The sequence below is a fragment of the Taeniopygia guttata genome, chromosome 12 (assembly GCF_048771995.1).
Source record: "Taeniopygia guttata chromosome 12, bTaeGut7.mat, whole genome shotgun sequence".
Lineage (NCBI taxonomy): Eukaryota > Metazoa > Chordata > Aves > Passeriformes > Estrildidae > Taeniopygia > Taeniopygia guttata.
Genome location: NC_133037.1, coordinates 15,664,505 through 15,689,581, shown reverse-complemented (window position 1 = coordinate 15,689,581; position 25,077 = coordinate 15,664,505). Strand labels below are relative to the sequence as shown.

At 42.9% G+C, this 25,077-nt stretch overlaps 1 protein-coding gene across 6 annotated transcripts in view; it reads left to right on the top strand.

Annotated features, from left to right (window-relative positions):
• The window catches only part of IP6K1 (inositol hexakisphosphate kinase 1), a 37,052-nt gene that overhangs the window by 467 nt on the left and 11,508 nt on the right, over positions 1–25,077 (top strand). For 4 of the 6 annotated variants that reach the window (XM_030283520.4, XM_030283519.4, XM_030283514.4 and 1 more), the window contains exons 2-3: positions 22–76; positions 4,358–4,458. The gene's annotated coding sequence lies outside the window, so the exon portion shown is untranslated. Of the gene's footprint in view, positions 1–21; positions 77–137; positions 277–1,536; positions 1,606–4,357; positions 4,459–25,077 lie in introns of those variants that run through there. The other 2 variants (XM_030283515.4, XM_030283518.4) reach the window with 2 other exon arrangements.

Here is a 25,077-nt window from a genome sequence, read left to right as displayed (position 1 = left end):
GCCCTTCCTTCCCTTCCACAGGAGCTGCGCGCAGGAAGGAGCTCGGAAGCCGCGGCGGTAACATGAAACCAACATGGTGAGGAGGCTGGTGGGGCTGGGGCCCGTCCGTGCTGCCCCCCGGCAGGGGAGGGCTGTGGGTGGTCCTGGGAGCGCTGGCTGCCCCGGCGGGGACACCCGGAGTGCCTGGCAGTCCCCCGGGGCAGGTGTGCTTCTGGCTCTGCAGGCCTGGACCGGCACCAGCCTTCCCAGGGGTTTCCCAGGAGGGGTTCAATTAGGGTAGGTGGTACTGGGTCCATATGCCTTCATTTTTAAGCTGAGCATCAGTTTTTTTGTTTGGTTTTTTTTTTTTTTTTCCATCCCCAAGCAGTATACTTTAGTATGTGCTGCTTTGATAATTTCAACCTGTCTTGCTCTTTCTTTCCTCCCTCCATCTGCTTTTCTTCCCTTCAAATTCACTTGGCTTAACTTGGTGTTCAGAGCTCCCCAGAGCTGGATTCCAATAATTGGCTTTGCTAACAAAACACTGAATGGTGCAGGAATGGTGGGGGCTTGGGTTCGTTCTTAGTGTAATGTTTCTGTGATCGTTAGGGCTGTGTAAACATAGTTAGTAGTTTGTCTCACAAAATAATATGCAGTAGTATGTTGTGGAAGTCTCATTGTAGTGAACTGTCACCTGCAGCTGATTTGCTAACGGATGTGTGTGGTCAGGCTTTTGATGGAGGGAAATAACTATATCCTTGTTGTTTATCACTGAACTAAGATTCTGATTTTCCTTTTTACAGAAATTCTTTCAGGAGCTTCAAAGTGTTTTAGAATTAAGTGTACCGGTTATTGCCTGTTGTCACTGTAACCCTAAGTAGGTCTATTCTTAGTCCCATGTAACAATTTCTTAGTATTTTGATTGTGAAGTATTTTTCTGGGTTAGTTTAGCTCTGACCTAAGGTAAGTGCTTTGTTTTGGAGCTGGAAGGAAAGTGGTAGGTTGTGAAAAGATTTAGTTGTGAGCTCTATAAAGAAAGGTAACATTGGGTTGCTTTTTCAGCTGCATCAAATCCTCATTTTGTCATTGTATTGAATTTGTCCTAATGCTAATTTTTCTTTTCCTTTCTTAGAGGGTGTTTCATGCCCTCTCAGCTTTTTCAGAACAGCCATTTCCAGGTGAATGGATGAACAACCTATGCTATCCTGGTTAGAGCCTGTTAGGCTGATATGAAATGTCCTTTTTCATGGCCTTGCTTTGGGTTCTGTCTAGTAAGGATTTCGGGAGAACCGGGGAAGTGATCCATAGCTCCTGGAGGGGGAAGTTGATGTATACAAGGTTATTAGCGTAGGAAACTTTGATGGAAAGAGGAGGATATGTTGGTGGAACCCTCTCCTGGACCCTCTGGTTTTTCATTAGGCACTTAGTGGCGGTTTTGCGTCTTTCTTGCATAGAAGAAGATCAAGTGAGCACAATTATCTGTTGAGATGAGAAAGGGGACAGTCTTTAAGATCTGCTTCTGATCACCAATTTCACATTCCATATGTGGTTTCACAGGTACTTCAGCTCATAAGTATAGACTGCAACCCATAGGAGGTTCTTGCCTTGTTGCTTATGCCTGTGCAGGTGAGAATCAGAGTTCCCTGACTTGCAGACTGATCAAGCTAAAGACAAACTGTTTGTTTTTCTATCCAGCTTTGTGGGTGATAAATGATTTTGGAGGAGCAAGGGAAATGGGCCTGGTGCTGGAATGGGGTCTTATCTGAGTTCAGGGTAATCTGCTATGTAACTGTGTAAGAGTGCAACAATGTATTTTCACATTACCTATTTTCTTGCATATAAATATAACTTTAAACCACATTTTTACATATATTCAAAATTTAAATTAAACAGTAGTGCCCATGCTTCTCTTCTACTTCTGTGAATCACTGTGTGCCTCATCATCAGGTGGACAGCACTGGACATGTTCTTCTTACAAAAATATTATAGAAAGAAAGATTAGATGTGCTTTGAGAGTCCCTCTCTTGGCAGATTGTGCAAGTCAACTGACTTGGAAGCTATTCTGTCTTGCATTGCACGTAGTGAAAAGTCAAGGTTAGAGGAGCAAGCACTCAGAGGTCAAAAAAGTGCCCAGACTGGAGTAGTACCTGTGTCCTTAATCAGCTAATTGGCCTTTTAAAAAAGCATTGTGATTTCTTCTGTATCAGGCAGTTGTGTGCTCTGCTCGTTCCATCTGAGCTGCCTGGTTTGTTTGTTTCCTTTTCTCCCACAAGTACAGAGCTTATTCCTTTTGGATAAAATGTTCAAACTCTGAAATGTGACCTTGTTGAGCTTGACTGGAGCCCTGTACAAGCTTGGGGCTGTTTGTTGACCAGCTGCTTGCAGGGCACAGTCTCTTTGATCCAGTAATCACCAAATGTTTGTAAAAATGTTTGATCACTTCATATTTCAGTGTTTAGTTAATTTCTCCGTGCCTAAAGGTTTTTGTGGATCTAGTGAATTCTGGCTGGCATGTTGGTATGGGATGACGTGCTCTGTGGTTTCCATTAGGGTAACAAATGTAGGTGCTAAGTTTGAATTGGATATCCAGAACCCATGCTCTAGCGGAGGTGTGTTTCTTCCATTTGTGGTTGAAATGCAGTACTGAAGCCATGGAAAATCTGACAGAGGCCTTGATTATTGCAATGTAACCCAGGCACTCCACTCGTCAGTAGATTCCCCCAGTCTGTCCATCAGGGATTAGCTCATGATATGTTGGACATGTGAGCATCTCAGTGGAGTGTTAATGCTGGGATTTGTAGTCTCAGAACTTAGTATTGACAAAAAGCTGCAGCCTGATTTATTTGCTCTTGCATTTGATAGTGTCACATTGGTGCTGGGCAGGGTTTAGCATTGAACTTGACTTGCAGAGTTTGTGTGTGACTCTCCACTTGCTTGTTTGTATAGTGTGACATGCCTAGGAACAGCTGCTTTTATTTCTGACCTCTAAGTCTTTGAGATGGACTGTATCAAAAACACGTCTAGTAAATACAGAGGGTCCCTAGTGAGCTCTGAAATGAGTGAGCTCAAGAAAGGGAGCAAAAGAAAAGAAAATGCGACAGAACCTTCTACAAGAGTCATGTTAAGTATTTGTGTTACGTGCTGTAAACTGAAGGAGCCCTTCAGCTATATGGAGGAACAGCTAGCAGTCTCCCTCATTTCTATTCCTGATGTGACAGGAATGCAGAGCAGGATGCTGGCCAGTGTTTAATCTCAGGTTTGTTGCTGGTGTCGTAGGGGTGGTGGGGGAGGAAGAGGAAGTGTGTGTGCGTGGCTGCTTAGTTTCTGTTTTGCAGGCATCGCCTGTGCGCAGTGTTGTGCCGTTCTGATGTGGCAGCAGCTGTTATTTTTTGCCTTCCCAGTGTGCTGTTCGGGTAGATGTGCTTCCTAATTGATGCAATTCTCTTAATCAGTGTGTTGGGCTGCCTGTGCTTCCTGTGTAGTCCATGCTGGTGTGAACCACTCTGCAGATGGTACTGAGGTGCAAGTCCTTTGTCTTAATTTATTTCCTCAGGCTCCTCTGTATGCATTTTGAGTAGCATTAACTGTGTGTAAAAGACAGGCTTCTTAAGCTTGCATTTATTTTGCATCACCCGGTCAGTATGTGGTGTCATTAATGTTTGAACCCCTTGTTTGGGAGTAAAGGAGTAAGCTTTGTTATTACAGGGTGTCTGTATAATGTGTCCACAGTAGTTAAAATGGGTGCAGTTGTTTTGTTAAAAAATCATAGCAGAGATAGCTGCCATATCATATTAGTAGAAGATCCGTGTCAACCAAATCAGATAAAAGCAGGGAAAGTGGTACGTGGATGTGTCTGTCCTGGCAGGACATCACTGCACGTGCTTGGGAGCTGCAGTAGATAAGCTGTCTCTGATTTAGCTTTTGTAGTTAGAAAGGTTATCTCCTTCACCAGCTGTCCTGCTGCTTTGCCAAACACTACCTCCCTTGTGTTGGGGCCTACAACCAGGCCTGTTCAGCTGCTGGGGTTTAATATACTCTGCTTCAGCCTTTCTTCCCTAGTGCCCATCCCTGACTGGTGAGGAACAGTCATGGATCCTGCCTTGCTCCACCCTGGTTGGAAATTCTCAGCTAACTGTGGCTGAGGCAAGTGGGGACAGTGTGTCCCCTCAGCCCAACTGGTGGGTTTGGTAAAGAGCATCTGTCAGAGCCCACAGGAATGAGTGAGAGCATTTGCTTCCTGAAAGGAACCTGTTGTGAATTCCAGTTCCAATCCCTAGGGAAGGCATGCTCTCAATCATACTGAATTGTCAAGCAAGTAAAGTTCTAAATAAGAGCTAATTTAGGACTTCCTAACTTGTTTCCATACATCATTTTGCAGGCTGACTTGCTTCTGGGGTCCTGCTCCCTCTTGATTGTGAGAAGTTGGCTCCATATTCCAGTGACTGCTCAGCCAAAGGAGCTTGGGTGAACATCTCCAAGGTAACTTTTTTTCTGTTTTGTTCAGAATACATATGCAGCCACCTTAGAGATGCAAAGAGAAATAAACTGCTTGCTTTTTACCTCTCCTGTTTTAATTTTACCCTTCAAGTGAGGATATGTAGATACAGTTTGTGGGAGTTTTGCTGTTATTTTTGAAGGATACTACAGGAACACCCAGGTAAGTGCAGTAGCACAGAGTGAAAAGTTCAGTCCTGTTCATTCACCAAATCGGTTCTTTGTAATAAGAACTAAAATTCCAAGATTTGGAGGCTCACTTGCGCTCTAGTAATTCTGGCCATTCAGGTGGCTGATTTGCAGCTGAATCACCTTATGATGATTTCAGAATTCTTACCATTGTCTGCTCTTTCCTTTCTATTCTGAGGTTAGTTTGCTGAAAGTTGATAAGGCTGATCTGATTGTCTTTCAGTTTCAAAGAGGTTACTTCGTGCTGTCCTGAATTCAGAAGACAGTCAATCAATGTTTTCCCCCAGCTCTTTAACAAGATATGACTCAGTATATATGTGGTATAAACAGACTCAATTGACCTTGTTTTCTTTAGACACGGTGTGTTTAAGTAGTGGTTGTCACACAGTTCAGTTTCCTGGTGGGGAAGCCCCTGACCTGGTGGGTGATGGTCTTTCTTAGTTTGAAATGCAAAAGGTAATGGTGAGAGAAGCTGAGCTCCACAAGTACCTTCCTGGGCTAGGGAGAGGAGACATGTGGTGCCTTCTCTTCAGGGCATGCTCCTGTGTCTCTCACTGCTGACTTAAGTGCTGATCTAAAGCTAAACTGCTGTATAGCTTATATATTGTGTTCTCACATTTCTATTTTCTTCCCCCCATAGTTCTATGCTGAGCTGCATTTTCCCCAATTTTTTAAACTTCCAGAGTGCGCTAATGCAAAATGTCATGTGATCTTTAATTCCAGTTAATGTTGTTCCATTGTTGGTATCAAGGTATTGTCAAGCATTTCCAAAAGTGAGCTCAGAAATCTTAAAAGGGGCACAAGAAGATAGGGCTGGCTGTTTGTTCTGTGTCCTTTGACAGTACTGTCTGAGCAGCTTAAGCACGTGTGGGGAGCAGTCATGATCTCATTAGAGCTAACTATAGGTGATAAGCAGCTTTGAGCACCAAAATCAGTGCGCCATCAAGTGCAGATGTCAGTGAGTTATTTAAAGCAGGAAGGATTTGGGAGGGAAGCCTGGGGGGCTACATAGTCCTGTGTCTTACTCAGTGTCTGAATCAAACCATCAAGTGACTGCCATGAAATTGCTGGAGCTCTTGCAGAAGATGAGATATGCTGCTCTTGCCTTGGTTTGTTGGTTAAAGACATGGTAAAGTCCTGGAGCTTTGGAGGACCATCGCCGCACTGCTGCTTGGTGAAAGGTTTATTGCTCTTTTCCAAGCTGTGGTCTTTGTATAAAGCTGTGGGACACATCTGAGGAATGGACCTGTTGAATTCATGAGGATTGACTCTCATCCCACAAATACGGAAACAAAAAAAACTTTTAATTTGAGTCTTTTGAGTCTGTCCCAAAAGAATTGTTGAAGCAGTCTGAAGCTCTAATTGTGTTGAAACAATACATATGCAGGTTTTTTAGATAGTTTCTTAAACACTCCCACACTTCCTGTAATAAAACCCACATCACGTTTGTCTCAAAGATGTGGATTTTACTTAGATTAAATATTACACTGTATAAAGTGTCTATGGATCCCTTTACTTTTGCAAATAATGGAGTGGTTTACTTTATTTTCCATTAGAACCTGATATTGTAAGTGTGTTTTCTAATGCTGTGCAAGTGGCATTTCCTTTACTTGGGCATAAATCTTCTTTATGTAATTGAGGTCTTAATACTTCATAGTTCTTACCACAAGTGTTGACCTGAATACACTTAGTAAAATTTGACAGTAAGCTAAATGTGAACCAATAAGCATTATCAGGCATGCTTTATGCATCTTTCATTTTTATAGAACTGAGGAAAAACCTCTAACTCTATTTTGGTCAGACTAAATAGTTATTGCTGTTGTGCATCATGCAGAGTCTGAATAGTTTTCACTTTTCTTCAGGTGCTCTGCACACTGGTATTTATTTTTTCCTGTGATGACAGCACTTGGGAGTTTCTGTTTATCCCCTTAATTATTCTTAGCTTTAGTTAAGTAAGATCACAGAAATGTCCATTCCTGTGGTCTGTGTGTTAGTTATGTAGCATCCTTAGCACTGACCCTTCAATGAATTTCAGCAGCTTAGAAGACTGAACCTATTGACAATTTGGTTCACCTTGGACAAAAAGTGGACAAAACCCAAAAATTTTGACAAAAACCAAAATTAGTTCTGATTTGTGACTGCAGCTTGACTCAGATATTCTTAGTTAAAATACTTAGTGGTATTGTGTCATTCTCCAAAGTGAACCAAGGCTTTTATTCACCGCAGTTAAAATATCTTCCTAAAACCTGGCAATTAAAGATCACAGCTTAGATGGTGAAGTGTTTGAGATTTTGTGTTTTGGAGTTCATCCCATTGTGACATGACAACCAGAAGAAAATTCAAAACCTTTTAAGAATTCTGCCAAAGATGTGTCCCATTGTAGTGAGCTTGCCAGGTTCCCTCTTGTATGAGTGCAAAGCACTTTGTTTCAGGTTTTCTGTCATTTGCGGTTTTTTATGATTCTCAAGGAAGAGAACTCTGTTATTTTCCACCCATTATGCTTGTTATTTTGTGTTTTTCAGCCTGAGATGATATGCTTTTGGCACATGTTATCACACTGTATTGATCTGGGAGAGAAAATGAAAGGGAAATTGGCTTTCCCTAGCTATATACAGCCCGTGATGTATTGTGGCTGTGAGAATACATGTGATTTAGCAGACTGTTATTTTGTAGGAAAAAACCCAAACCAAACCAACCTGCAGCATGGCCTTGCAGTGTCTTTAGAGGAACTTAGTGTGAAAAACCAAGGTAGCTGTAGTACACTTGAGAGAAGTTTTGCTGTTAAAAACAAACCTGCCACAACTTGTGTGACTTCCAGATGAGTGTCCTGTGTGTTTTTAGTGTATGGGGAAGAAGATTTTTTTATGTATATGCAGGTGCTGCATCTAATTATCTACAAAACAATTTGACATATCAGGTTTAACGTACTTTCTTTTTGCTTTGGCTTTACATCTCTTACATAACCAGCGGCCTGAGTTGTAAGTGGCACACTACAAAGCCTGTTGGAAGGAGCTTTGAGATCCACTTCAGCAGCTTAACATTTAGATAAGATGTTGGGAATTTGTGACCTGTAGACTGTTTACAGGGACTTGTTTACGACTGCTTCAGTGAACAGGAAGTTAAATATAGGCTTTGTTTGTCTGATTCATCACCTCAAATGAAGAGAAATTTCTTGTTTCAAACCCTCAAACAGAGCTGGTTGGTGTGGCAGAGCATTTCAAGGGGCCTGTTGTCCAGGTTAGTGTATAGGAGAGTTATAAGAAGGTTTGGATTAAAGGTCCCTTTGGACGGTGCTTAAGAAATACAGTAGAGCGAACTGTGTCCTGAGCTCCCTTCTTTAATATTTGCTTTTGCAAAGCCAAGTTACATTGGATACCTTGGAAGTGTGAGGTGTGATAGAAGAAGGTACCAAAGAATGGTTGTCCTGGTTCCTGATCAGGTAAAATAATCTTGCAGACATTTTAAGATGCCAGGTTTTGTCCTTCAGAACATGTAGCACCATGCCAAGCTTGAAGTTGTGATTGTCTGACTGATGCATGTGTCTCCTGAGAAGACAGCCTCAGGTTCAGATTGCCTTTCATTTCCACTCAGCTGGCTGGGCCTCCTGTTAATTCTTTGTCCTTTACCTTCCAGAACATGCTGCGAGCCACAAAACGTCTCCAAGGTATTTTAACAGCTCTAAGATTCTCAGTGTGAGTGATTGAAAGCCTTGCAGATTACGCTGATCCTGAGGAGAGTTACAGGATAACAACAGGCCCAGATCAAAATCCCTTCCATGACCCTGGGTTGTGTATCATGTGTATTCTGCCCTATTGAAGGGATGAGAATATCCTTGTATGAAATTCTGTTTAGAGTTTTATCTGGTTTCAAATGAAATTACTGCCTTAGTTTTCAGTCCCATCAGATAATATGTCATATATTCTACTTAAATTAAGTACCAGATTTAGTGCAGTGTCTTTGTCTAAAGTATGTTTGCTATGGCAGACGTCATTATTTCCCATTCCAAACCTCAGAAATGAAATGTTGCCCTTTATCCTTGAATTTTCCATGGCATTATTTGCTTTCTTGCAGCACTTCCATTAAGATTTTTCTCCCCATAAAACACAGCTCATTTTTTAATCCTTGCTTTTCAGTGTTTTTAGTTTGGTTTGGTTTTTTTTTTTTGGTGGGTTGACAGTACAAGAGAATATACTCTTGGGGTATATGAGACTGTACCTTCCTTTGGTACTTCCTCATGGAGGAAAAAAACATAACAGTGAAGTGTTCATTTGAGAAGTTATAGCTCATGTTTGCTTGCCTGTGAGCCTCAAGGGTCACCTGCTTAGGAAAATTAAGCTGGTATCAAGCAGGGGGCATGGATTTGCAACGTGATTGTGTGGCTTTAACTCCCTATGGACATGCTTACAAGGTTGTTTCTGCTACAACTGCTTGGGACAGCTGCATTAATCAGCATGTTCATCCTTACCGAGTGAAGTAGGAATCCCTTAATGTAGATGCACTGATAGTGGTAAAAGACACTTATAAGATAAAGCTTGTTTTGCTGGAGGTGTTGAGAAGGTAAAGAGTGAGGAATGCTTTATTTGTCATTGTGAGTAACACTTTTTTCAAGGAAAAAAAATAGATAAAAAAGTGGTGGCCCAAAATATGCTTTTCCAACTGAAGTATTTTTTTCATAGGCAATGTAAAGTTAGAAGGGGTTGCAGTGAGAGAGGAGGGCATCTCTCAGTTGGGCATAGAAGATTTTACCTATCCATACAGACCTGGGTATGTTTATTGTAGCATGGGTGTCTACTTGAAATTACAGGGAAATCTGCAGATCTGTTTTCTCATACAGTAAATTAAGTGGTGTCCTGAGCATTGGTATAATCTGGAGTACTGTATAACTGACTGCCTTGCATTTCTCTGAGCTTTTTCAGATGTTTAAGAAAGCCCCAAATTTTGTTTAGTATCGATGTCTCGGAATTCGAGTACAGAACAAACCGCTAGATAACAACTGCTCCTTGTGCTTTTGGCACAAGAATTTGTTTACCAGGGTGAAGTGAGCTTGTTTGGATAATCTTGCTTTTATTCCTTTAAGTCTTTTTGTTGGACTGATGTGATCCTAGATTGTCTTTCTGTTTCTGCCATAAAAACAGAAAAGTTGCTCAAGGATTTGAATTTTTGGCCAAGCAGGACCACATTCATTAGAAAGAGATGCCCTAATTTGAGTCTGTATTAACAAAACCAATTCAGTTGTTCACGTACTAGGGCACAAATTCTTTAGGTTTTGAGAATTTTAATTAACATGCAAGACTAAGTTGAAATGAAGTGCAAGGGGATCATGAAAAGTGAAATGATTGCCAGACTTCTGGCTTTAAAGTATGGCTTAAAAGTAGCAAGATAGTCAAGTAAATTGCTCCTTTCTGAAAAGCTGTTTTTCTGCTGGCTGAAGTACACCACAACTGAATGGTTTTACCAAGACCATGGAAACGTTCAGTGGAAGCATCAAAACCAGTAGCCTATTCCTGGTTCTTTCCTTTCCCTTTGGGTATTATCAGGTAGATTATGGTTATCTAAAAGATACCTAAAGAATCTGTTAACCAAATCAACTGAGCACTTTGCTCACCTGTTAAGCTTCAGCAGAGAGATGTAAGAATTGCTGCATTTCTCATGGCTTTAAATGTTTTACCAGTGTTCAGACGGAAGTTGTGCTGTCTGATAAAACTGCAGGATGCCATTAAGGACCTGCCAAATATAAGTGTTTTCTGCTTCCCTGTGTAGAAAAAGATGAGTGTAGCTGAGGCAAAAATGTTTGTTTAGCTTTATCTTCACAGTTAGAGAAAGAGAAAATTCTGATGCGTGTGCCCCTCCAGTCATCTCAAATGCTGTTGTAACTGCCAAAATACCCTGGTGTATCTCTGTCTGCATATGTGAGATTAAAGTCCTCTTGGGTACTGAAATTCCAGCCCACATGAGGCTGTGAAACTGTTAGTGCCTTGCATTCCATGGAGGGGTAGGTGGAGCTTATGCAGACAACATATTGAAAGTCAGACTGTTAATCTTTTTGTTCAGAGCTGCTGTTTGTGCATCACCTTCAATTTTGGCAGAACGTCCTCAGTCAGGATGCTGCTGTGATGTGATGTGGTGGTGACAAGAGGCAGAGGTAAAGCCCAAGCCGTAGCTGAGCAGATGTTTGTTTCTGGCCACAGAAGTGAGAAGTGTTTGCTTGTTTGGGTCTTAAACTGATTCTCTAACGACAGGAATTGTACTGAATGGGCATTGCCACAGATTTTCTGAGATCCTGCAGTCCCCAGCTCCTTTAAGAGAGCCAGTTGCTTGGAATGCCCTTATCTAACACTGTTCTTTTCCATATAATTAATTCTCAGGCAGCTCAGAAAGGGCAATGTATAGATCTGAGGAGGAGATGGATCAGAGTGGTGTCACAGCCCACGCTGTATGATAGGAATTGTAAAGCTGCTTTACAGTGAGCTTGAAGTGAACCAAATCAAACACTGGTTTACAGAGGCCCTAAGGGTGAGATTAGCTGGCTTGTGATGGTTCTTTGTGCAAGTCTGTGTTTGGTTTTGATGCATAATTCTTAGACTTGATGTGTTTAAATCTATATGTTGTTCTAATTCCTAAGGAAACAAAACATTTGTGCTGCTTCCTGAGTACTGGAGTCAGCTTCTACTCCTTACCAGCTGACTTTCTCTCCCCCTCCCTTTGCACAGGACGTGTTGTTGTTCACAGTGTGCTCTTTGGATGGAGTGTCTGGATCAGTCTCTTCAAGATGAGAAACATTTCCCTTCACAGATCCTAAATGGCTGCTTACCAGTAGCCGTGCTTTGAAAATTTCCTTCTCCTTGTCCCAGGTGGGAATGGGATGTGGGGTCTTGGCTGAGCTTTCCTCTGTAGTCTACGTGCAAAGACAGAGGAATAGTGTTTGAATATCTGTGTAAGTTTTCTGAGTAGCAGAGTATTGCAGGACTGTACTCTGAAGGTAAAGAGGAAAGAGCAACTTTTCTCTTAAGCATTGTGAAATGGAAAACTGCACATATAAACAGCAGCATGATGTTTTCCTTGCTAGTGGTAGGAAGAGGCAGGTGGGAGAACTTTTCACATCTGGCCCTAATGAGGCCTGTTTGTCTTTAGCATTTAAAGTCTCAACATAAATAAGTCACTGCAAAGGGATTTTTGCTTAAGTCAGGTCGCAGTCAGCAGCTTAATAGAATGTGGTTTCTATAACTTGTGGAAAAGGTTTTTGAGCAGTTAATCTGTATCATGCAAATTTTGCTGCAGTTGCTATTTTTTCTATACTTTTTTCTTTTTTTTTTTTTTTTTAAGTTTGGGGAAAGTAAGTAGCTAAGTTATTGGGGTAGAGAACAGGGAGCCTGCATTGCGCATCTGCATCATGACCTGGGGAGTGAATCAGCTCAGTCGTAAGAGTTGAGCTGTAGTGAGTTGTCCGGCCATTTTCTGGCAGGCAGGAGTTCCTGACAGTGGCTTCAGTGTATGGGTGAGGAAAACCCAGTTTCAGTTTGCCTCTGCTGCTGCAGGAGATGCATTTAGTAACATCCATGTCTTTGCTGAAAGGACTTATGCTTAAGGCAAGAGCTCTTGCTTTTTTTTTTTTTTCCCATTGCTTGCCCAAGCAAACAGTTTTATCATTGGAAGAAGCTACTGAAGTTTTCAAATCCATGTTGATCCCAGAAGGGGGCAGGGGAGACTTGCAAGTTGTGGAGTTTGATAAAAGTACTTTTGTTTGGTTTTGTGACACTTCCGTGCTGGCTTTCAGGCACAGCAGGCACTCCCGCCGCCCTGGCAGCAGGAGCGTGGCACGATGAGACGCCTGCTCAGTGCCAGGAGCCTGCAGCAGGGACCTGGGCTGCAAGCCTTCCCTGCCTTGGCTCTCCTATCTCTTGGAGAGCATTGCAACAGCTGAGAGTTCTCTCCTGCAGTTCCCTCTCATCTGATACACTGAAATGATATGTGTGTTAAAGCCATGAGAGAATGGAGTCATCATAAAACATCCCCATTTCTATACCAAGAGCAATCTGGACAGTTGGCATCTAAATGTGTGAAAATCTTAGTTCCTTATTCCCTTATTCTGTCATCTAGGTTTTTATTCTTAATTAAAGCTGGAAAGAAGTTTCTCTATGCAGCTTTCTAAGGGATTTTCGGGGGAGTCCAGGTTTGCTCTTTCCAGACCTAACTTCCATTTGCTAAATTCAGCCTGGCCAGCAGTGAGAAGGAGTCTGTTTTGCCAAATGTTTTAGAAATGGGGTCATGCAACTCCAGCAAGTTTGTTTTATGTCTGCAAAGTGACCTGGGATTTCTTTGACAGCCTGGGATACAGACAGAACAAACCTGGCCATGTTAGTCTTCGTTTCTGTCTTTGAATGGGGAAAGCAGTGTACTTTCTCACAGGAAGTGCTTTTTGCAACATTCCTGATAATTTTGACATAACTTCTACCTCTACACTGGCAGTGAAAGGGTAAACAAAGACTGCTGAATAAGGGGGTTGGCCCAGTGATGCACAGACTTCCTTGAGGTGTTTGATGGTTTCGATGCCTGAGTGAGTCTTCAGTTGCAAGGTCTCCTGGCTTTTGTGTCTGGAGACAAGGTTGAAAGAGGAGCCAGCAGTGAGAAGCAAATGGAGGCAGAGTGAGGGATTACTCGAGAGAACTGGAGCCATGGGAGCCCATGGGACCCGATGGTGCTGTAGTGCCGGTCTTGGTCATCTTGGAAAAGTCACAGGGGTGCTGGCACATCTCTGATTACTTATTTTCAAACTAGCCCCAAAGGATAATCCAGGGTGATCAATCCCACTTGAGTCCTGGGGACAGTCATGGGTCAGGTCCTTTTGGTACACCTTTCCTGTGTGAAACGTGCAGGAGTGTGACTAGATTTACCAACTTCAAGTTGTTTCTGTTGCACCTCACTGTCTTCTGTGATAAAATAATCGGATTTGTGGGTGAGGAAGAGGACCAGGGTCATTTAGCTTAAGTTTACTGGGTGTTTTGAAACTCTCCCACTGTATTCTTGTATGCAGGTTGGGACATTACAGTCTGGTGGGTGGAGTATGTATTCATGCACAACAGGGAATTCTGAAGAGTAAATGGAGGCAGAGGCAGATGAAGGAGTGATTCATAGAGCTCTTTCCACACAGGACGCTAGCATCTGACAGTAGGCTCTTAATCAGTCTTTTTTTCCCTCCTGAATGTCATCCTTTGCCACAATGTGATAAGAGTGGATGGAAGACAGTATTAAGAGGCTGTCTGGTTGAAATTCATCAGTCTGGCTCATTATCAGTGTAGAAGATTAATATGTCTTTTCTTGGGAAGAAGTGGGGAGGTTCACATGAATGTTCTTCAAGATTACCTTGTTTTGTTTTTCATTCAGTCATATGTATTTGTGATTGCCACTGAACTATTGTTAAATACAATACATGGTAGTTTTGGAGATTTCAGTTATACCTAGGGAGGATGTGTTTGGAATGCTGCAAGGTTATTTTGAAAAGAAGAAAAGTAATCAGTCAAAACAAAGTAATTTTGTTTTCAACGGGTTACAGCTTCTTTGGGTTTGACAAACTTGCTGCTATAAAAGGTCATCTGGAGGTTTTCTTAACCTAATCTGTGCTTTGAATTCTCTTCAGTGCTCCTAAGATACTGTGGAGCATCTGATAATCTTTTCAGGATTGCCAGTCTGAAAAGAATACTGTGTCATTAGATCTGGTCAGGCTGAGGTGTATATATTTACACCCAAGGAACTGTAATTGCAGAATTCAGTGTGGTGTTTGCTTTGGAATTTTTTTTCCCCTTTCCAATACTGCTATTACTGCCTTGCTGCATCCAGTGGTATGCGTTGGAATTAAGAATTCAGTTTAAGCTTTCTAGTGTGGTAGTGTACTAAATTAAGGTGCCAGTTATGAGCAAAGAGGTTAATGGTCTTACATAATGCTGGTCTTGAGGTTTTTTTGCCACTGCAGAATCAAAAATAGCAATTAGGAGTTCATTTTCTGTCCTAGTTGTGTATTTTTCTGTGGGGATCAATTATCTGCAGCAACTGACTTTCTAATCAAAGCTGTTTTTTCTGTTTTAAAAGCATAATAATTTAAAACTTGAGAACGGTATTAAAAATCCGAGTTCACCACAAGCTGCTTACGTTTGTCTTTCAGCTAGTGGTCTCTTGGAAAGCTATAGATCATCCTTATTTTATCAGAACTGCCTAAAGAAAGTAATTTTAGCTCCTCTGTGTTTATGCCTATTGTAGTTATTCTTCATGGGTTCAGCTCCTTGTCGCTTTAGTGTGTCTGTGGTTAAGTCTGTAGCTTCTCTGTGCAGTTAACAGTTAAAACTCTTTAACTCTTGGCTGCACTTTGCTATTGCATCGTGTAGTCTGAAACAGTGAAAACCATGGAGTGTTCTTACAGCTGCATCTGAGGTCTGTTATGTTAGCCAGTACTTTTTTTTTTTTTTTCCCTTCTGAGAACATTTTCCCATTTGTCCCAAATGGGAACTTGCGTCCATTAGATTTAGCTTGTGTGTGTGTCTAATCGCATCCTAAATCTTCATTCACAGAGATGCTGGCAGTGTGTTCCTTCCTGTTGAGGTTTCCCTTCATGTCTGGCCCCACATTTTTTTTCTCAGTGTGGAATTCATAATGCATTGTAACTTTAATTACCTTATGAAGACAAAATGTATATGGTCATTGCTATGACAGCGTGGATTGCTTTACATCTGTGTACTGTGAAGTGGCAAGGGGAATAATTCCTGGTTATGTTGTCTAGAGAAGACTCAGGATTTGCTCTGTAGACTCCATTTAGAAGTGTCCAAATGTTGTCTTGTTGGAAGGTGAAAAAAGCCCCAAAAGAACAGAGGGAAAGTTGTCCTCAAATTCTTGGTGTCTGATGTCTGTGAAAAAGAAGGATTTATGTAACTGACTGTGCTACATTCTGCTCCTTGGCTTTCCCTCTGAGGTGCCAGCATGTTCTTGCAGGGCATTGCTGCTCTCACTTCCTGACAGCCCACCTGGGCTTGGTGCCTGCTGGGGCTCTGCTTCAGTACATGAGCGGAGGAGCTGTGAACTGCATTCACTAGACTTGCCCTAATTTTTTAGCATATGGTGATCTCTTCTTTTCAGTCTTTCCTTGATGAAATGTCTGCTGTCAGGGTAGTCAGCAGCCTGCATGTGCAGATAAGCTGAATTGGGATTTGAGCAGGGAAGCACTAAGCAGATCTGCAGCTGGGTGTGTGACAGCACAATGAAGAGTCCCCTCTAAACATCACTGGCTGTGGTTTTCCCTACTTGCATTAGAGAGTCCATTAAAAGTCTGGTCTTTGAGCAGTCATAAATTTTTCTAATATCTCTCTGCTGGTAGAAATGAGGACACAAGACAGAGTGTTAATGTGTAGTAGCAGTGGGCTGGTAGCTGAGCAGAAGTGTCCCAAGGGTAGGATTCACAATCCTCTTAAAGGAGAAGAGAATCGAGGCTTTGGAAGGTCACCTTTTGCAGGATGAGAAACATTCCCTGTGCAAAGCTCTGTTGCCTCTATGATCAATTCCTCTCCCATTTTCATATTTTATCTCACAGCAGCAGAAAATAGATCTAGATGAATCCTGCAAGAGTCTTGACCCCTATAAAACTCCCACTGCCTCAGGTTTGACTACCTGCCAGAAGACAGCTGTGTGTATATGGGTTGATAATCTTGTGTGACAGGGTTATGAAGTCTCACTGCATAGAAACAGTGGTCTGTTCCCTGTGAGACACTTTGATCTAAAGGGGACAACCATGTGCTTCTGCTTAGTGCTTTGTGGCTTCACCAGTTTTACCTTTGCCTTATTTTGTTGCACCTGTATTTTGCTTGTGTTGGAGAGTTGTGAAAAATTCAGATGTCTAAATGCAGTCCTAAATGACAGCTTTACTAAATTTCCTTAATGTTTAAAAACCCTGTAATATGTGTATTTGATGTTTAAAGTGCAGTACTTTCAATGTTAGTGGCTGTCAGCAGCCAGAAATTTATTAACTTCTTGCTTGTGATTTATGATATTTTGGTGATTCGTTTGGACAGAGATACAGCATTTGCTCGTGAACTTAGTATTTTCTTTTAAAGACCTATTTTTTCTGCAAGATTGTCCAAATACAATGGAAACTTGCTGCTTGTTCAAGCAGCAGCCACAACTCAGTCTCTGAACTTTGGAGGAGTGAATTCTGCATGGCAGTGGCCCAGACCGTTCTTTAAGCTTGCTTTCCTCCACATGGCAGCAAGATGGCAAATAAAAACTGAATTTTCTGTGTCTCTGAAGCAAAGCTGGGCCTTCCAGGAATCCCTAATTTGAGGAATGCATTGTCCAGAGTTAGGTGTTAAAAGCAGTGGTGAGAGCTTGCTACAGCAGAGTTAATAATGAGGAAATGGGTGTGAGGCTAGTCAGGAAACATACCTTAGTGAAATTCTCCCGAGGAGAGCCTATGATGTCCCTGTCACTGAGGAGTTGCTGTGCACAGCCAAGGATGACGTGTCTGCTCTGCAGCAGCTGAGGGGTGCGTACACAGACACAGCTTTTTGGACCTGTGTTGGCACAAGAGCCCTTTCATGGTGGGACAGGGGGAAAATGACTCGTTCCAGCTTCATGTCACCTTCAGTGTTGTTGCAACTCCATTGCTTACAGGAGCTGCTGCAGTGGTTTCCTACACAGAGCCCTTTAGATGGATCAACTCTTCCTTCTTAAAAAGCTTCGTTGTGCAGAAATGGTCAGCTTTCTGAAGTGACTTTCTTAATAGTTTAACCAAGGTAAAGAGAACCTTGGATGTAACCCAGGCAGCAGTTTCTAAGAATTCTTTGTTGTTCATGAATCAGTGTTGTTTGTATAATGTTGTTGTCGCTGTTCCCCCTGGCTTTGCTTCCCAGTACTGCTTGTGCATGCTGCTGCTGTTTGTCATGCCCTATTTAATCACAACAGGCTGTTCCTCACTCTCCTCTATATATTTTAGCAGCTCCTTTGCTCTGAAAATAATGCTGGTATCAAATAAATTAAATATTTATTTTTGAGGAAATAGGGCGTTTTAAATATTAATGGTGAGTTGTGGAAGATGAAAACATGAAGGATTAGATTGCAGATTTTTTAATGTACTATTTAAATCTTTTGAACCAAAGTGGTTTTGTATAACTATTAGGTAGTTATGTTTTGATATTTTATCTACGTTGAGTAAGAGCAGCTTCACAGTTGTTTGGAGCTGGGATTTTGCTGCACCTTGGTTCCCTCTTTCCTTGGTTTCCCATTCCCTTTTCTTACTTTACATTCTGAAAGCAGAAAAAAGATTAAACCTTTTTTCTTGAGTTTTATTTTTTGATGCTGGGGGATTGATGTCTAGATGTATTAGGGACCTGATCCAACTGAAAACTGAAGGCTTTTTGTTTTGTTTTATGTATTACTGTTTTGTTTTCCTACCAGATTGGGTACTTAATGTAGCTGTCTGCAGGGGTGCTGATGCAGGTGTAAAGATGTCAGGAGAGGTGAAAAAGTCAAATGATGTTTCTGCTGCAAGTGACAACTCACATCTCTTTGAAGTCGGGGTGAGACTGTTCTCTGAGCGTGTGTTTGCAGGGCAGCTGGAGCTGAATGGAATTGGCTCTGCTCCTCTCATGCCTGCCTTTGCCCTGCTTAGTGATTGTCCCCTTTTACTTTCAATGGGCACTGGCAGTAAACCAGTTCAGGAAGCCACACTGGCGAAAACAACTTTTCTTTTTTTTCTGGGTTAACTTCTTTGCCAGGCTGGTTTCTGAACAGGATCAGTGAGTGCCAGTGCTGACTCAGGGGAGAGGATGGGTTTGAAGAATGCTGACTTAGATTTACTTAAGCTGTCATGGAACTATAGCCTGAGATGCATGTTAAGGAAGAAAGGGTAAGGTTTGCCAGTTAACAATTTTTTCAGTTTTGTGTCTTCACGGATTGAGGTGGTGACATCTACAAAAAAGGCTGCTGAACAGCTTAGAGATTTTTTTGCCTCCTAGAGTAGACACAACAGAAACTGTAGAAAGCTGGTTTCCTGAAGCTATTTCATTAATGTGCCTCCTGCCCTTTGCTAGAAATCAGATCTTTATGGTTATTCAGTCTTTTGTGCCTTGTTGTCAATGAGAAGGCCTCTCACAAGGGTGTGTGTCTGATGCAAGTACCTGTCACCAGCTGGAAACACAGAACAAGTATTTCCCAGGAGGTTCCCAGGCAGCCATCAAAAAATTAGGTGTTTTCAGTTGGTTTTGTTTCAAACAAGATTTGAGCTGGTAATTTAGGAAGACCTTCTGTTTCTCTCATAGTTGTTTCTAAAGTGTGGTAGCATGGCATCATTGCTTCGTGCTTATTCTGGTTGTCAGTATTTGTGTTTGTATTTCCATGTTCAAATAAAAATTCAGCTGCAATTTGAAAAGTTGCCAAAACTGAAAGTAGGCTCCCCCGTTCACTCTCTGAATGTCACAGTCTTCAAATTAGTGGGAATCTGCACATCACATAGGCTTGTGTTTCTTGAATGGAAGATCACCAAGAGAGTTAGTGGTTATGCAATTTCTGCAGAGTTTTGTTTCAGAACTTGGCCCAAAGCTGTTCATTCTCATTAGTGACTTGGTTAGTCATGTTTTATGTTTATTTCAGCATGCAGGCTGCAATAATGACATACAATTTTGGACAAACAACAGCTCGAGGGAGCTCAGTAGCCATGCCTTAGCTGTAGGATAGATGTCAGTGTGACCTCATTTTGTCTCACTGGAGGGACCCTCCATGGTTGCAAGCAGTGACAGTCGAGCCTCCTATGTGTTGTTTGGTCAGTGATCCTGTTCTACAGCAGCCCTGCAATGAGGTGAGCTGGGAATGCAAACATTGGCTTTAGGCACAGGGGATAACCATCAGCAATTCAGGCACCTTGTGCTGATACAACTGTTTGTACAGCTGCACAATAGATTGGGGATCTGATCTGGTTGAAAAGTAATCCTTAAAAAAAACTAAACAAAGCGCTGGTTTATTTTTAACTGTGATCAGTTCCCTAGTTGATTCATAGTGAGGCTGCAAACAGTTGTACCAGTGCAGCAGAGTTGAGTGGGAGGGTACTGTTAATGCTGTTCCAGATGTCAAAGGATTGTCTGTGCAGTCACGGTCTGAAGAAATAACTGAAGGAGGAGTTAAAACTGACTTGGCTCAATCAGTGCCAGAAGGAATCTCAGCATAATATTGGGTGGTTTTTTAAAGCCAGGCATTTAGATGGTGTTGGTTCCATCGTGGAGGATCACTTTATAAGCAACCAAGACAAGCAAGCTTTTTTTAACCCTAAAACTGCCCTGTTTTACCAACCCAAAGAGAACATGGTGGATGAATGAAGTATCAATGTGCATTTTTTTCTTGTGCAGACCAAACTTCTGATGGATGTTTTCACTGTCATTTCCCTGTCAGACAGCTGGAGGCCTAGGTGTTCACATCGATTTTCTTCCTTAATTCACTGGTTTTACACATTCTGAAAGCAAAAAATAAGAATATTAAATATTTTTTCTTGACTTTTATCTCCAATTAGCAAAAAACCCAAACTGTAAAACCTCTTTTGTGTTTTCCCTTATCTTCCCGTATTTTTTTAACAGGATTATGGAGGGCAAAGAGCCAGAAAACACACCTTTATTCTCTTTTTTTCATTGCTCGTGTAAGGTCTGAAACTGAGTGCACCCTTGCTGTTGAGGTAGGGGAGTTGACTGTTTTTCCTGTTGCAGAATCCTCACTTTGGCAGCTGTGCTTTGCTTTCTCTGGGTGACAGGTGTAAGGTGCAGCACATTGATGGTTCCTTTCAGTTCCTGTCAGCCACCCTCTGAATCCTGAAAAAACTGCTCTGATTGCTGCACAAGTACTTCCTTTTTCTGGGATTTTGGTGTTTTTGCTGGAAGCTTCCTCTTGTTTCCTCTCTACAGGAGCTGGAAGGATCTTGTCCCATCTTTCCACCTGCTTTTCAGGTGTCTGTACTAGCTAGGAGTCTGAGGGACAGAAGGCTGAGGTGCACAACCTTTTCTCTTTGTCTAGTCCATGTGGAAGTGTGAGTGGGAGCTCAAGCTCCAGAGGTGTTTGCACATGTGGGTGATGACAGCACCTTGCAGCTGAGAGGCCAGCAGTTACTCTGTAGGGGATTAGGCCAAATTGTTTTCCTTGGCTCTGGTGTGATGCCTTCAAGGTCTTCTGGGGCAGTTTAAGACAGGAGAAGATGAGATGAGAACTTAGGAGGTGCCAGTTGTTCTCTTCACCTGTGTTGTAACACAAACCTGAAACCTGCTTGCCTAACTGCAGTGGATTCTCCTTGATTTGGTGGGGCAGTTCCCCAGAGCTGAGCAGCCCTTCCCTGTGCCACCCATCTGGCTGAGCTCTGTCCATGCTCCCACAAAATGTCACACCTCCCTCTTTCTGCCAGCAGTGCTCACTGTGCAGTGCGTTTGTCCTCTGGCTCAGCACAGCCATCCCCAGCTGTGACTCATTCTCTTGCTGTCAGCAGCTGTGGTGCATTTACTGCTCCTCCATCCTGCCTTCTGATGCTGTTGAGATTGTAGAATCTGGTACCCACAGCTGACATGGAAGTGCAGTTTCTGAGTGGACTCCTCCTCATGCTGAACTCAGCATAGTTATTGCATCATCTTCCTGCTGGGGAGGCATTTGGGTGGTTACTTGGATGACTGTGCAGGACTTTCCAAGGGTTGTGGCTGCCTTATTTAAGCCACACTGTCAGGGAAGAGGCCAAGGTCTGTGACTAAAGAGTAGGTATACTTTATTTTAGATGAAAATTTTAACCATAAGATTTCTCTGAGACAGGAGGTAAAATTGTTCTCTGCTTATTCAATCCATAAGTTGAGTTACAAATTCTGAGTTAATCTTGGAGCCGGGCTTCCTCAATGGGAATGGCGTGAGTCTTTTTCCTTTCTCTCTGCCATGCTGACAATGCAGGGACAATTTTCTGCCTGTTGATGAGTTTCTGAGCCCCTGCATTAAAATTTAAAAAATGTTTTTTCTTGGTGGTTTAGGTTGATTCATTGTGGCTTTTCACTGTTGAAAGTATGTTCCTTTCTAACTGTCTCTGACAATTGGATTGGGAAGCTGTGCTGAGCAGCCAGCTTTTGCATTGGAATAATTTAAAAATAACCTGTGGAGACTTCTTCCTCTTTGTAAATGGTGTGAGGCCAGAAATTAGCTCACAGAAAGCTGAGCAATGAGGCCTCACAAGCATTGATCTTCCCTAAGCCCTTCTCTAGAAAGCATGTGTCATAATCTCATTTCTCCTATAAAATGCAAAGCCAATATTGGATGACCCTGCTCTCTTGGGCACAGGCTTGGAAAAAAGTCTTCTGGGCTGGTAGTGATAAAGCAACCTTTTGTTGTACATATTCTGTCAGGTCTTGCTGCTGTGGAAACTCTCAGGCTTGGACTGCAGCCAGTGCTTTGGAACAGAGAAGGAAGGTGCCCTTTTCTACCAAGGCAGGGTGTATTTGTGGCAAGGTGTGCAGCAGGAGGATTCGGCAGCTCATCTCCCTCTTGCTCATCCCCCCCTCTTACTGGGGAGGAAAGACTGGTGATGACCAGACCAGGGCTGGCCCTTCTTGCAGCCTTTGCAGTGACACTGATAGCAGTGACAAGGACTGGCAGGTCCCTAGACAGCCTGTGCCCTCCTGCCAGTGTGGTGCATTTCTCCAGTGAGGAAGGGGAAGCCTGGAGAAAAGAGCAGCAAGGGAATTTAATCATATCATCCCTGTTATGTGCAGTACTCCACTGCTCCCCAGCACGATCTTATCACAGTAGTGCCAGCTTGTCCAGCATCAGGCCAGACAGGAATACAAGCTGGAAGAGGCCATTTGAACCCCAGCTTGGGTTACCCTTGTCTGTAGACAGCTGCATGACAGGTGTTCACAAAATGTTGCAGAGTACCTGCTCCATATGTTGCTGAATGTGACAGACCTTCCCTATTAATGGCTGTGTGCTGAGAGTTGGCTTAAAAAAAAAAAAAAAAAAAAAAAAAGGGTAAAAACAGAGAGAGAGGCTACCACTTAGGGTGCCAGTATGATGCCAGTATGAGCAAAGGGGTATTGTCTGTGTCCTGGGTCTGAATCCCTAACAAGGACTCCCAGTACCTCATCCCTCCCAGAAAGCTTGCCATGCTTTATGTGGAGGTGACAGCAGAAGGGCCTTTGCAATTCTTGCTAATCTGGCCTCTAAGAAGAAGAAACCTTATTTAAGTCCAGATCTAAGCACTGGTTTTAGTGAGTGGTTTCAGCAGTCCAAGCAGAGTAAAAGTACATGGCTCAGTCTCTCTTTCTTCAGAAGGAGCTGAAAAGGCTTGGCTTCCGCTTCTTTCTTAGGAAAAGAGGAGAAAATTCTTGGTCTCGCAGGCTGCTGGCAGAAATGCTGAAGCTTTGTGATCAGTGTGACAGAAGTATGGCACAAATAGTCTGTTTGGTTTAACCTCAGCGAGCAGCTCAGCCCCACACAGCCACTCACTCACTTCCCTCCTGGTGGGACGAGGGAGAGAATTGGAAGGGTAAAAGTGACAAAACTCGTGGGTTGGGATAAAGACGGTTTAACAGGTAAAGCAAAAACTGCATGCACAAGGGAGGTAAGAGAAGGAACTCATTCCCAGCCTCCCTTGGGCAGGCAAGTGTTCAGCTGTCCCCAGGAAAGCAGGGCTGCATCACAGTAGCAGTGACTTGGAAAGACAAACACCATCACTCTGAACATCCCCTGTTCCTTTTTCGTTCCCCAGCTCAGTATGCTACGCTTGACACCATATGGTCTGGATATCCTTGGGGCCAATTGGGGTGTTGCCTCCCAGCTTCTTGTGCACCCCCAGCTTCCTCACTTGTGGAGCAGTGTCAGAAGCAGAAAAAGCCTTGATTCAGTTAGCACTGCTCACCAATAACAAAAACATCTCTATTATCAACATTGTTTTCAGCAAAAATCCAAACCACAGCTCCATACAAGTTAAAAGGAAGAAAATCAACTCTCCCAGCTAAAACCAGCAGAGTTTTCCTTCAGATCTTTAAGAGCCAGAAACACGTATGTCTAAGGACTTGTACTATAAGCTTAATTTAATTTCCCTTTCTCTAGGTTCAGACAAGCTCTGTCTTAAGTAGATCCGGCTCTTTCCTTGTGAACACTTAGCAGTTGGTGCATATGTGCCCTGTTGATGAGGAAGAAAGAGGATTGGTGAAGGAAGCTCAGCTCATGGCACAGGGTGGAGCATGCATGGTAGTGGCTATTGTCCTCTCCAAGCCCTTGTTCACTGCACTTCCTCCCCAAGCCTCACTGTTGCCATTCTCCTCCTCAGCTGGCATTACTGAGCAGCTTTTCCTAAGACTTCTGTTCCACTTTGGATGCATGTATATGGATTGTATTCTACTTCCTGGCCTCAATCTGACGAGCCATACTTGTCACGGTGAGAGCAGCCCGTCCAGAAAGGAGTATTTGGTAGTAGTTCAAAGGGTTGGACAAGATGCATGAGAAGGCTCAGGATTTAAAGCTATGTGCTTAAGTAAGCTAGGAAAATCTGTAGCTTCCTGGATGTTGCCAAGGCCAAATGTTTCTGGTTACATTCTGAGAGTTGCTGCAGGTTCCTGGAGAGTTGTGTTTTCTGCCCAGGTCCCAGGGCTCATCTCCATTTCCTGCTGACTTGACAGACATATTTCAAACCTCTGAGCGGGGGGGGGGGTCAGCTTTTGTACTGGAAAGTTGATCTCATAGCACAGTGGGAAACAGTTTTTTTTAAACTTTCTTAGTCTGGGTTTTCTTCTCATATCTCATCCAATCCAGCATGAGTAGAAACAACCCTGCTTTTCAGCACAGATGCTTCTGCTTTTCTTTGCTAATGAGTCTAGCTCACCAGGAACCAATTGACCAAATGCTGTACTCCTCTTGTTTGCTATACTGGTATTTTCTATTCTTGTGCTTTGCCCCTGAGTGCTCTGGGGCTGTTCAGGGAAAGTCCAGCTTGTGTCATGGTGACGTTGGGGTCTGTATTTATCCCTTGCCTGTGGCCTGTCTCCAGAGTCGTCAGTGGCCATCTGCCTTAGCCCTCCTTATGGCAGGGCCTGGGGGCTGGAGTCGGAGGAGCGACGTGCTGGAAACACGGATGTGCAAGCTGCTGAGGGCAGTCAGTGTTCTTGTGTGTGATTCATCACAATTTTAAAGCATTTGTTTTCCTTTTTATTTAGGGAAGCAGCTTTACCAGTGAGTCGTGAAGTGTTGCCAGTGTTCCCTTACAAGATGGCTTACAGAGAGCAGGGACATCACATCATGGGGTGCTCAGCAGTAATTCTCACACCCATGGCACTGCAGCTCCCTGCTCTCACCGCTTGCCATGTGGTGACCTCCAAGGCTAATTTTTCTGCCTGCTTTAAGTTACACCCTCAGAGGAGACATTGCTGTTCTTGTTCT